The sequence below is a fragment of the Cololabis saira genome, chromosome 23 (genome assembly GCF_033807715.1).
Source record: "Cololabis saira isolate AMF1-May2022 chromosome 23, fColSai1.1, whole genome shotgun sequence".
In the NCBI taxonomy this organism is placed as follows: domain Eukaryota; kingdom Metazoa; phylum Chordata; class Actinopteri; order Beloniformes; family Belonidae; genus Cololabis; species Cololabis saira.
In genome coordinates, this window is record NC_084609.1 from 30,634,612 (window position 1) to 30,645,043 (window position 10,432).

A 10,432-nucleotide genomic window follows, 5' to 3' on the forward strand; every position below is an offset into this window, starting at 1 on the left:
AATCAATAAACAATTCAATCATCAAAATTATAACAAATAAAGGATTAAAATATATTGCTTTGCCTGTAATGAGACTATGTAATGTATTACGTGGTCTGATAACCATCTCCCAACGAATATTTAATTCTCTGCGCATTAATGCTGCACCTTCATCAATTGGGTCTTCATCAAAAGGACATGCCATGTTCGTGACAATGGACTTCTAATATAAATACTGACTCTGTTTTTAATGACAGACGGCAGGACTTCGCCAAAACTCGCCTGCTGACTGAATGAATGAGGAAATCAAATGTGCGTGTGGCTCTAAAAGAGGCGGAGACGCAGAGAAACTCCAGGTTCATTGAGATAAACCTGGTCCCGACCAGGTTAGGTTCAGAGCGTCTGTTACTACGGTAACTGACCGAGAGCTTAAGTTACCTCTCTTTGTGAAACGGGCTAGAGTTACCTCTCTTTCTCTGGTTTGAGTTACCCCTGGGGTCCATTTCACAAAGCCGGTTTAGTGAAAACTCTGAGTCTGTTAACCCTGAAATGAGGGAAACTCTGAGTTTTCCGTTTCACAAAGGGAGGTAACTCAAACCAGAGAAAGAGAGGTAACTCTAGCCTGTTTCACAAAGAGAGGTAACTTAGTTACCGTAGTAACAGACGCTCTGAACCTAACCTGGTCAGTTACCGTAGTAACAGACGCTCTGAACCTAACCTGGTCGGGACCAGGTTTATATCGTGAAACCTGGAGTTTCTCTGCGTCTCCGCCTCTTTCAGAGCCACACGCACATTTGATTTCCTCATTCATTCAGTCAGCAGGTGAGTTTTGGCGAAGTTCGGCCATCTGTCATTAAAAACAGAGTCAGTATATATATTAGAAGTCCATTGTCACGAACATGGCATGTCCTTTTGATGAAGACACAATTGATGAAGGTGCAGAATTAATGCGCAGAGAATTAAATATTTGTCGGGAGATGGTTATCAGACCGTGTAATACATGTATATTACATAGTCTCATTACAGGCAAAGCAATATATGTTAATTCTTTATTTGTTATAATTTTGATGATTGAATTGTTTAATGATTTCATAATATATTCAAATTTTTTGAGATTTTTTATTTGGGGTTTTCATAAACTGTGAGCCATAATCATCAAAATTATAAAAAATAAAGGCTTGAAATATCTCACTTTGCATGTAGTGGGAAATAATATTTGTTTCACCTTAAGTTGAATTTACTACGAATGAAGTTTTGTAATATATTCAAATTTTCCGACCTCCACCTGTATATTATTACATGAATAAATAAGAGCATAATACAGGGGTCTCAACTCCGGTCCTGGATCCACCTATCCAGCATGTTTTAGGTGTCTCCCTGCATGAACACACCTGATTCTAATCAATGGTCGTCATTAACTTGTCATCAAGGTCCGGGCAGTTCTGTTGCGGACACAGCTCCTTGTATCATGGTGTTCTGAAGCAGGGAAAGATCTAAAACATGCTGGATAGGTGCTCTCCAGGACCGGAGTTGGAGACCCCTGGCATAATATGTGTCTGTATTGGTTCAATACGGAACGCAACTTTTAATTCCCAAATAAAAAATTAAAAATTTTTTAAATAAAAAAAAGAAAAAATATGTCGCTCTTTTGTTGTCCCCGGTTGCCATGGTGAATCCTTGTATCAGCGCTCTACTGATGCTGGCTTTTTATTTCCCTCACGCACGAGCTTAACTCCAGGTGAATCTACTTAGAGTTGAGTAAATTACCTCAAATCCGCTGTTCTGGAACCGAAAACTCAGAGTTTCCGATCTCAGAGTAGATCAACTAAGAGTTCAGGATTAGACTCAGAGTTTGTTGAACCTGCTTTGTGAAACGGACCCCTGCTGACGGTCAGTTAATAACTGATGATGGTTGGCAGCTCCTGGATGGTTTCTAGTTTCTCAACACTCAGCCAGCAGGTCTGTGTGAACCCATCCAGATCAAAATGTGGTCTACTTGGGTGCAGACTGGGCTCAAAATGGGTCCCATATGGTTTCACAATCAAAGGCCCTAAATAAGAAGACTGTTAGGGCCTAAGACAGGAGAAAATTGCTGTGGTTGACTTAGGGTGCTTTCACACCTGTCCCGTTTGGAGCAGTTGTTCCGAAACAGGGAGCATTTCCCCCTAAAGATTGGTTGGTTTGGTACATGTGAACACAGCAATCGCGCTCGGATGGGGGACAAAACAAGCGAGCCGAGATCTCCTAGGAGAGGTGGTCTCGGCTCACTTCCATTCCAGACCTGGAGCGGTTCGTTTGCATTGAGAACATAATCCACACAGAAACCGACAACTCACTCATAACTGTGGTTCAACCTTTGTTTTTCCCGGGGTACAGAAGAGGAAACTCCTTCCGTGTTCAGTTCTGACCAATGAGAGAACAGTTGGTTCGCGCATGGTATTTGTTAACAGCTTTGAACTGCTACAGACGGTTGCCTTGTGAACACAAACGCCACAAACAAAAAACGAAACAACTGTATCGATTTAGCCTCTGAATCGGAACAAAACAAACGGGCCACAGGTCTGAAAGAACCCTTAGACACCCAACCAGTTGGGCTCCACCTAAAACCCACACAGATCCCACTCAGAGACTATATGGGCAAACACTGGTAGGACCACCATGGAACCTGCAGACAAACCAAGGACCCGTTTTACAGGCGTGTTTTAACCCGTGAGGAGCATGTAAACACCGCTGGGTATTGACTGGAGTTGTTCTCACAGTGACTGTGATGAGCACACGGGGGCTGACATTGATTTGTTTTGTCTCTGGTTGCAGTCGTTGCTGTCAGAGCCTCCATCTGAGACCCCCATCAGGAACTGCTCCTGTGAGAAAAGCCAAGTTCCAGCTAGTGTTAGAGAGTTACAGCGCCTTACTCCAACAACGTTGATGACAGCTGATGATGACACCCTAGTGGTCAGTAGAGGAACTACAGGTCTGGATCTGGACCCTAGTGGTCCGTAGAGGACCTGCAGGTCTGGATCTGGACCCTAGTGGTCAGTAGAGGAACTACAGGTCTGGATCTGGACCCTAGTGGTCAGTAGAGGAACTACAGGTCTGGATCTGGACCCTAGTGGTCAGTAGAGGAACTACAGGTCTGGATCTGGACCCTAGTGGTCAGTAGAGGGAAAAATCAGGTCTCGATCAGTAGAGAAAAATAATGTTTTGTGGTGCAAAAGTACAGTTTGGATCAAATGATCTGTTAATGTTAAAAACACCTCCACACACGATGTACCTGTGTCCACATTCCGACGGACACTCCAATGGACCTGTGTCCACACTTCAATGGACCCGTGTCTCAGCTCCAATGGACCTGTGTCCACATTAGTGTTGTTGTTATCAGCCTGCTTCAACTTTAGTTTTAGTCTAGTCTCTGGGTCCAGCTATCATTTTAGTTTTTATTAGTTTTAGTCACGTTCATTCTCCTTTTAGACGTGTCAAGTTTCAGTCAACTAAAAGTCTGAGCATTTTAGTCTTATTTTAGTCAGAATTGTCCAGGACCATTTTAGTCTAGTTTTAGACAAATATTGTATTTCACCAAACCCATTTTACAATTCAAACAAGGTTATTGTGGCAGGGTGCAGGATTGGGGCGTGGTCTGCAGGGGAGAGAGGGAGTGCGGGGGAGTGGTGAACAGGTGACGCGGCTGGAACAGCTGACGGTACACAGGTGAATCTAATCATTCTCTGTGTATTTCAGTAGGTGTGCGGGCCCTGGAGACGGGAGAGGACGGACGCAGAGCGGAGCAGAGGTGCAGCTCTGCGGACGGTGCAGAAGCACAAAACTCAGAGAGAGACAAACTAAAAAGAAATAAAGACATTTCTAACGAAATCCCGGTATCTGCTGTCTTGAGTGACCCCCGTAGCAACTCGCAGTGCTACAGTGGCGCCCAACGTGAGGCACCAATGACAGCAGAACGCGGAGGAGAGATGGAGCAGACGGTGGCGGCCCTCGCCCAGGCGATGACCGAGATGTCGGCCGCGCTCCGGAGCCAGGGCGAGCGGCAGACGGCCACCCTGGATGCGCTGGCGGCGCAGCAGCAGGCAGGCAGGGGGGGTCGCCCGCCCGCTCCTTTTGCGGGGGTGTCCCTACAGAAGATGACGGAGGCGGACGACCCCCTCGCATTCTTGGACACCTTTGAGGCGGTGGCGGAGGCCTGTGATTGGCCGGCGGCGGAGTGGGCGGTGCGCCTCCTGCCGCTCCTGTCAGGGGAGGCGCAGATGGCGGCTCTCGCCCTCCCAGCGGCAGCACGCGCCACCTACGCCCAGGTGCGGCGGGCGGTGATGGACCGGCTGGGGCGATCCCCGGAAGACTACCGCCGCCGGTTCAGGGAGCTCAAGCTGGGGCCGACGGACCGCCCCTACACCTTCGCTCACCAGCTCCACGACGCGGCGGTGCGGTGGCTGCGACCCGACGACACAGGGGGGGAGAAGCGGCTCGTACAGCAGATCGTCCTGGAGCAATTTGTGCAGGGGCTCCCCACCCGGACGGTGGCGTGGGTCCGCTGCCATTGCCCGGGGACCCTGCAGGAGGCCATCACCCTGGCCGAGGACCATCTGGCGGTCCATCCGGCGGCCGCAGCAGCGGCGGGACCCGCAGCGCGTCCCATTCCTGCGCCGCGCCGGAGGTTCGCCGCTGCAGGGGGTCCACCAACTACCACTAACACTTTTCCTTTTTCCCCTCCCCAGAGCTCGCACACGGTTCCGCCCGCGCCAACTGACCCTGCGGGGGCCCCTCAAACGCCTGGGCAGGGCTGCTGGCGGTGCGGCCAGCCCGGACACATCAGGCGGCACTGCCCGCTGATGGAGGTGGGCCAGGTGATCCGGGTGGCCGGTCCGCCAGCATCCTCCCCGGACTCAGGAGGGACATACCGGGTTCCGGTAAGGATCCGTGGGGGTATACACTCGGCCTTGGTGGATTCTGGCTGCATGCAGTCGGTAATTCACCAAAGCCTGGTGCAACCCGAGGCTTTGATGAATGTGTCGTCCTGGGTGGAGGTGGTGTGTGTTCACGGTGATGTGCATAAGTACCCCGTAGTACCAGTGGAAATTCGACACAAGGGGAAAAATCATAGAATAAAGGCCGCGGTTAGCTCCCGCCTTTTGCATCCTCTGATTCTAGGACACGATTGGCCGGGGTTTAGAAATTTGGTGAGTCAGTGTGTGGGGATGCAATCACGGCAGACAGGGACATGCGGTATGTGCGCTGTGCTCAGCGGTGACGCGAGGTTGTCCGACGCTGCAGACGGAGAGGGAGAGGGACCCGCGGAGGCTCCGGCGGAGGCTCGGCGGGACCCGCTGCACTCTATGGAAGATTTTCCACTCGAGCAGTCTCGTGATGATACTCTACGCTCAGCCTTCAACCAAGTGATACAAATTGATGGTCACAAGGTGCGCCCTGATGCAGCGCTCACATATCCGCACTTTGCATTGAATAGGGACAGGTTATATCGAGTGAGCCGTGACACTAAATCTGGCCGGATTATTACCCAGTTGTTGGTACCAAAGAACCGCCGGGAAATGGTTTTCCAGGCGGCTCATTATAACCCGATGGCTGGTCACATGGGGTGCGACAAAACACTGGCCCGCATAATGGACCGATTTTATTGGCCGGGCATTTGGGGGGAGGTGCGCCGCTGGTGCGCCTCCTGTCCCGAATGCCAGCTAGTTAACTCCCCGGCTGTGCCAAAAGCACCTTTGCAGCCGTTGCCATTAATGGAGGTTCCATTTGAGCGTGTCGCCATGGACCTCATCGGTCCATTTCAGCGGAGCGCACGGGGATATCGTTTTGTACTAGTCCTGACGGATTATGCAACACGTTATCCAGAGGCAGTGCCGTTGCGCACCATCTCGGCAACGAGTGTGGCGTGGGCGCTGCTTCAGGTCATCTCCCGCGTCGGGATCCCGAAAGAGATTCTGACGGACCAGGGCACTCAGTTTATGTCACGAACACTGAGGGAACTTTACGGATTACTGGGCATTACGTCGGTTAGGACCTCCGTTTATCATCCCCAGACGGATGGTTTATGTGAGCGTTTTAACCGGACGCTGAAGGCCATGATCCGTAAGTTCATTCACGAGGACGCTCGGAATTGGGATAGGTGGCTTGATCCTCTGCTGTTTGCAGTGCGTGAGGTTCCCCAGGCCTCGACAGGGTTTTCCCCCTTTGAGCTGCTGTTTGGCAGAACACCGCGTGGGGTTTTGGACCTGGTTAAAGAAAACTGGGAGGATGGTCCAAGCCCCAGTAAAAATGAGGTTCAGCACGTCTTGGAGCTGAGAGCCAAACTCCATACACTGGGGAGGCTGTCACGGGAGAATTTACTCTCAGCCCAGGAGCGGCAACAACGGCTGTACAACAGAGGAGCCAGGCTGAGAAATTTCACTCCGGGAGATAAAGTGCTTGTATTGCTGCCCACTTCTAGCTCCAAATTACTCGCCAAGTGGCAAGGGCCCTTCGTGGTCACACGGCGAGTGGGGGACGTGGACTATGAGGTGGTGCGTCCTGACAGGGGTGGGGCGACACAGTTATATCACGTCAACCTCCTTAAAGCCTGGAGGGAGGCGGTGCCGGTCGCTCTGGTGACGCAGGTAAGAGAGAGAGATGAGTTGGGGCCTGAGGTGCCAAAATCGGCGAATCCATCCTCGCTCGCTTGTGGGGACCAGCTCTCCGGGTCCCAGAGGGCCGACCTGGCCTCGTTGCAGCAGCAGTTTGCTGATGTGTTCTCTCCCTTACCAGGACGCACGAACCTCATAGTGTAAGGGTTGACAAAAAGGATCCAAGGATGCAGAGCAAAAAACAGGTCCAAGGCAAGAGGATTGCAGAAAAATCCACCAAAAGGATATTTATTAGATACTCCCAGCAAAACATGTGCTCAGGTACACAGACAACTCAAGAAAGATCAGCAAGAACAGAACTGCTTAAATACCCAGTGCACAAATCACAGACAACGATGAACACCTGGTGAACCCAATTAACCCCCAATGCAGGAAGAACACCATGTGTGGGGGAGGGAGGACATCTAGTGGACCTGAGGGGAAACACAGAGACAAAGGTAAGTATCAAGGTGCAGACACACAGACAGATAAGGGTAAAGGTGCAGACACAGACATGGTCAGGTGTGGACCATGACAGGACCCCCCTCCTAAGGGACGGCACCCGACGTCCCACCAGACCGATCACGGCGGTCCCGGCGGAAGGCGGTGATCAGATCAGGATCCATGATGTCCCGAGTTGGACGCCAGGACCGCTCTTCAGGCCCATAGCCCTCCCAGTCGACCAAGTGCTCCAGACCCCGGCCTCGACGACGGACATCCAGCAGCCGCCGGACAGTGAAGACCTCAGACCCATCAATGACACGGGGGGGAGGCGGAGGACGGGGAGCCGGGACCAGCGGACACGAAGAAACAGGCTTCACCCGGGACACATGAAATGTCGGATGGACACGCAGCGACCGGGGGAGCTGGAGACGGACTGCAGAACGGTTGATAATGGCTGCAATGGGGAAAGGCCCAATGAACTTGGCCGCCAGCTTCCGGGACTGGACCCGGAGGGGAAGGTCCCGGGTAGAGAGCCAGACCTTTTGACCCGGGCGGTAACGAGGTGCAGGAACCCGGTGTCGGTCAGCCTGGCGTTGATACCGGGAGGCGGTGCCGAGCAAGGAGGAGCGGGCCTTCTTCCAGGTCTGACGACAGCGACGTACAAACGCCTGAGCTGACGGAACACTGACCTCAGCCTCCTGGTCAGGGAAGAGGGGAGGTTGAAACCCAAGGGCACACTGGAAGGGTGACAGCCCAGTAGCAGAGCAGGGAAGAGTGTTGTGAGAGTATTCCACCCACGCCAACTGCTGACTCCAGGTGGTGGGGTTGGAGGATACCAGGCAGGGTAGCGTAGTCTCCAGGTCTTGATTGACCCGCTCAGACTGGCCGTTAGACTGAGGATGAAAACCTGAAGAGAGGCTCGTGGTAGCCCCGAGGAGAGAGCAGAAGGCCCTCCAAAACTGGGACGAGAACTGTGGCCCTCGATCAGAGACCACATCGAGGGGGAGACCATGCAGGCGGAACACATGTTGAACCATAAGTTGAGCCGTCTCCTTGGCTGAAGGCAACTTGGGCAGGGGGATGAAGTGGGCCATCTTGGAAAAGCGATCAACCACTGTAAGGATGACCGTATGGCCACTAGAGAGGGGCAGACCAGTAACAAAGTCCAAAGATATATGTGACCAGGGACGATGTGGAACAGGTAGGGGCTGGAGAAGTCCCGAGGGAGCTCGGCGAGAGGTCTTGTTCTGCACACAGACCGGACAGGCAGCGACGAAGGACCGGGTGTCCCTCACCATAGACGGCCACCAGAAGCGTTGGCGTAGGAGAGACAGGGTCCGCCCAACACCAGGGTGGCAGGCAAGGCGAGACGAATGGCCCCACTGGAGGACAGCAGAGCGAGCAGGGTTGGGAACAAACAAACGCCCCGGCGGACCGGTCCCAGGGTCAGGATGGGCACGCTGAGCCTCCCGGACCACATTCTCCACAGCCCAGGAAACGGCGGCCACCACACGGGAGGGTGGTAGGATGCTCTCTGGAACATAAGTGACTTCGTCTGCACAAAACTGACGAGACAGAGCATCAGGCTTGACATTTTTGGAACCAGGACGGTATGACAAGGTAAAGTTGAAACGGGTGAAAAACAAGGCCCACCTGGCTTGACGTGAGTTGAGCCGTTTGGCTGTCCTGATGTAGGCCAGATTTTTGTGGTCGGTCCAGACCAAAAAGGGATGTTCGGCCCCTTCCAGCCAATGGCGCCACTCCTCCAACGCCAGCTTAACCGCCAGCAGCTCCCGGTTACCCACATCATAATTCCTCTCGGCGGGGAGAAGGCGGCGAGAGAAAAAGGCACAAGGATGCGTCCTCCCATCCAGGGAAGAGCGTTGGGACAGGATGGCCCCCACCCCCACGTCCGATGCATCAACCTCTACTATGAACGAGAGAGAGGGGTCAGGGTGAATCAAAATAGGAGCAGAGGTGAACCGAGCCTTAAGCAACTTAAATGCCCTATCAGCAGCAGAGGACCAGACAAAAGGCTGTGAACAAGATGTTAAAGCATTCAGGGGAGCAGCCAGGGTGCTGTAACTGCGGATGAACCGGCGATAGTAGTTAGCAAATCCCAAAAAGCTCTGTAGGTGCTTGCGAGTGGAGGGAATAGCCCATTCCAAGACTGCCTTCACTTTGGCAGGGTCCATCTGCGCCCTCCCCTCCGATATCACATACCCCAAAAACAAAACTGTGGACACATGAAACACACATTTTTCTGCCTTCACAAAAAGATCGTTCTCCAGCAGCCTCTGAAGAACCTGGGTGACATGCTGCTCATGCTCCTGTTGGGTTTTGGAAAAAATCAACATGTCATCAAGGTAGACAAACACAAAACGGTTCAGCATGTCTCTCAGAACGTCATTCATAAGTGCCTGGAATACCGCTGGTGCATTGGTGAGCCCAAACGGCATCACCAGGTACTCATAATGACCACTGGGGGTGTTAAAGGCAGTCTTCCATTCATCCCCCCTCCTTATACGAACCAGGTGGTAGGCGTTGCGGAGATCGAGTTTGGTAAAGATGGAAGCACCCTGGAGAGACTCAAACGCCGTGGAGATGAGAGGAAGGGGGTACCGGTTTTTAATGGCGATGTCGTTAAGACCCCGGTAGTCGATGCATGGACGGAGGGATTTGTCTTTCTTGGCCACAAAGAAAAAACCAGCTCCTGCTGGAGACGTGGATGGACGTATAAGACATGCAGTCAGGGACTCTGCGATGTACTTCTCCATGGCCAGGCGCTCGGGAGCAGTCAGAGAGAAGAGACGGCCACGAGGAGGGAAGGTTCCAGGAAGCAGGTCGATGGCGCAATCATATGCACGATGAGGCGGAAGAGTGGAAGCGCGATGTTTGCTGAACACTTCCTTCACCGCCAAGTAAACGGAGGGAACAGAAGACAGATCAGGGAACTCGCCAGGGGCATTGGGGTCAGGCCGGGGAGGAGGGGGGACTACAGCTGATCTCAGACAGTTCTGATGGCACGAGGAGCTCCAGCGGGTCACCGACCCGGAGGACCAGTTGATGACCGGATTGTGCTTCTCTAGCCAGGGCAGGCCTAGCACAAGCGCTGTGACTGGCGAATCCATGAGGCAGAACTGGAGTTTCTCATGGTGATTCCCAGAAACGCAGATGTTCAGGGGAACAGTCCGGTGGGTAATGGTGCCTAACGGCCTTCCGTCCAGGGCACAGACCTCCAGAGGAGGCTCGGTGGGAACAGTGTCTATGCTCAGCTGACGCACCAGGGCAGAGTCAATGAAGCACTCGTCAGCTCCCGAATCCACGAAAGCATGTAATGACTGGGGCTGAGACTGCCAGGTTAGGGTGACGGGAAGGTG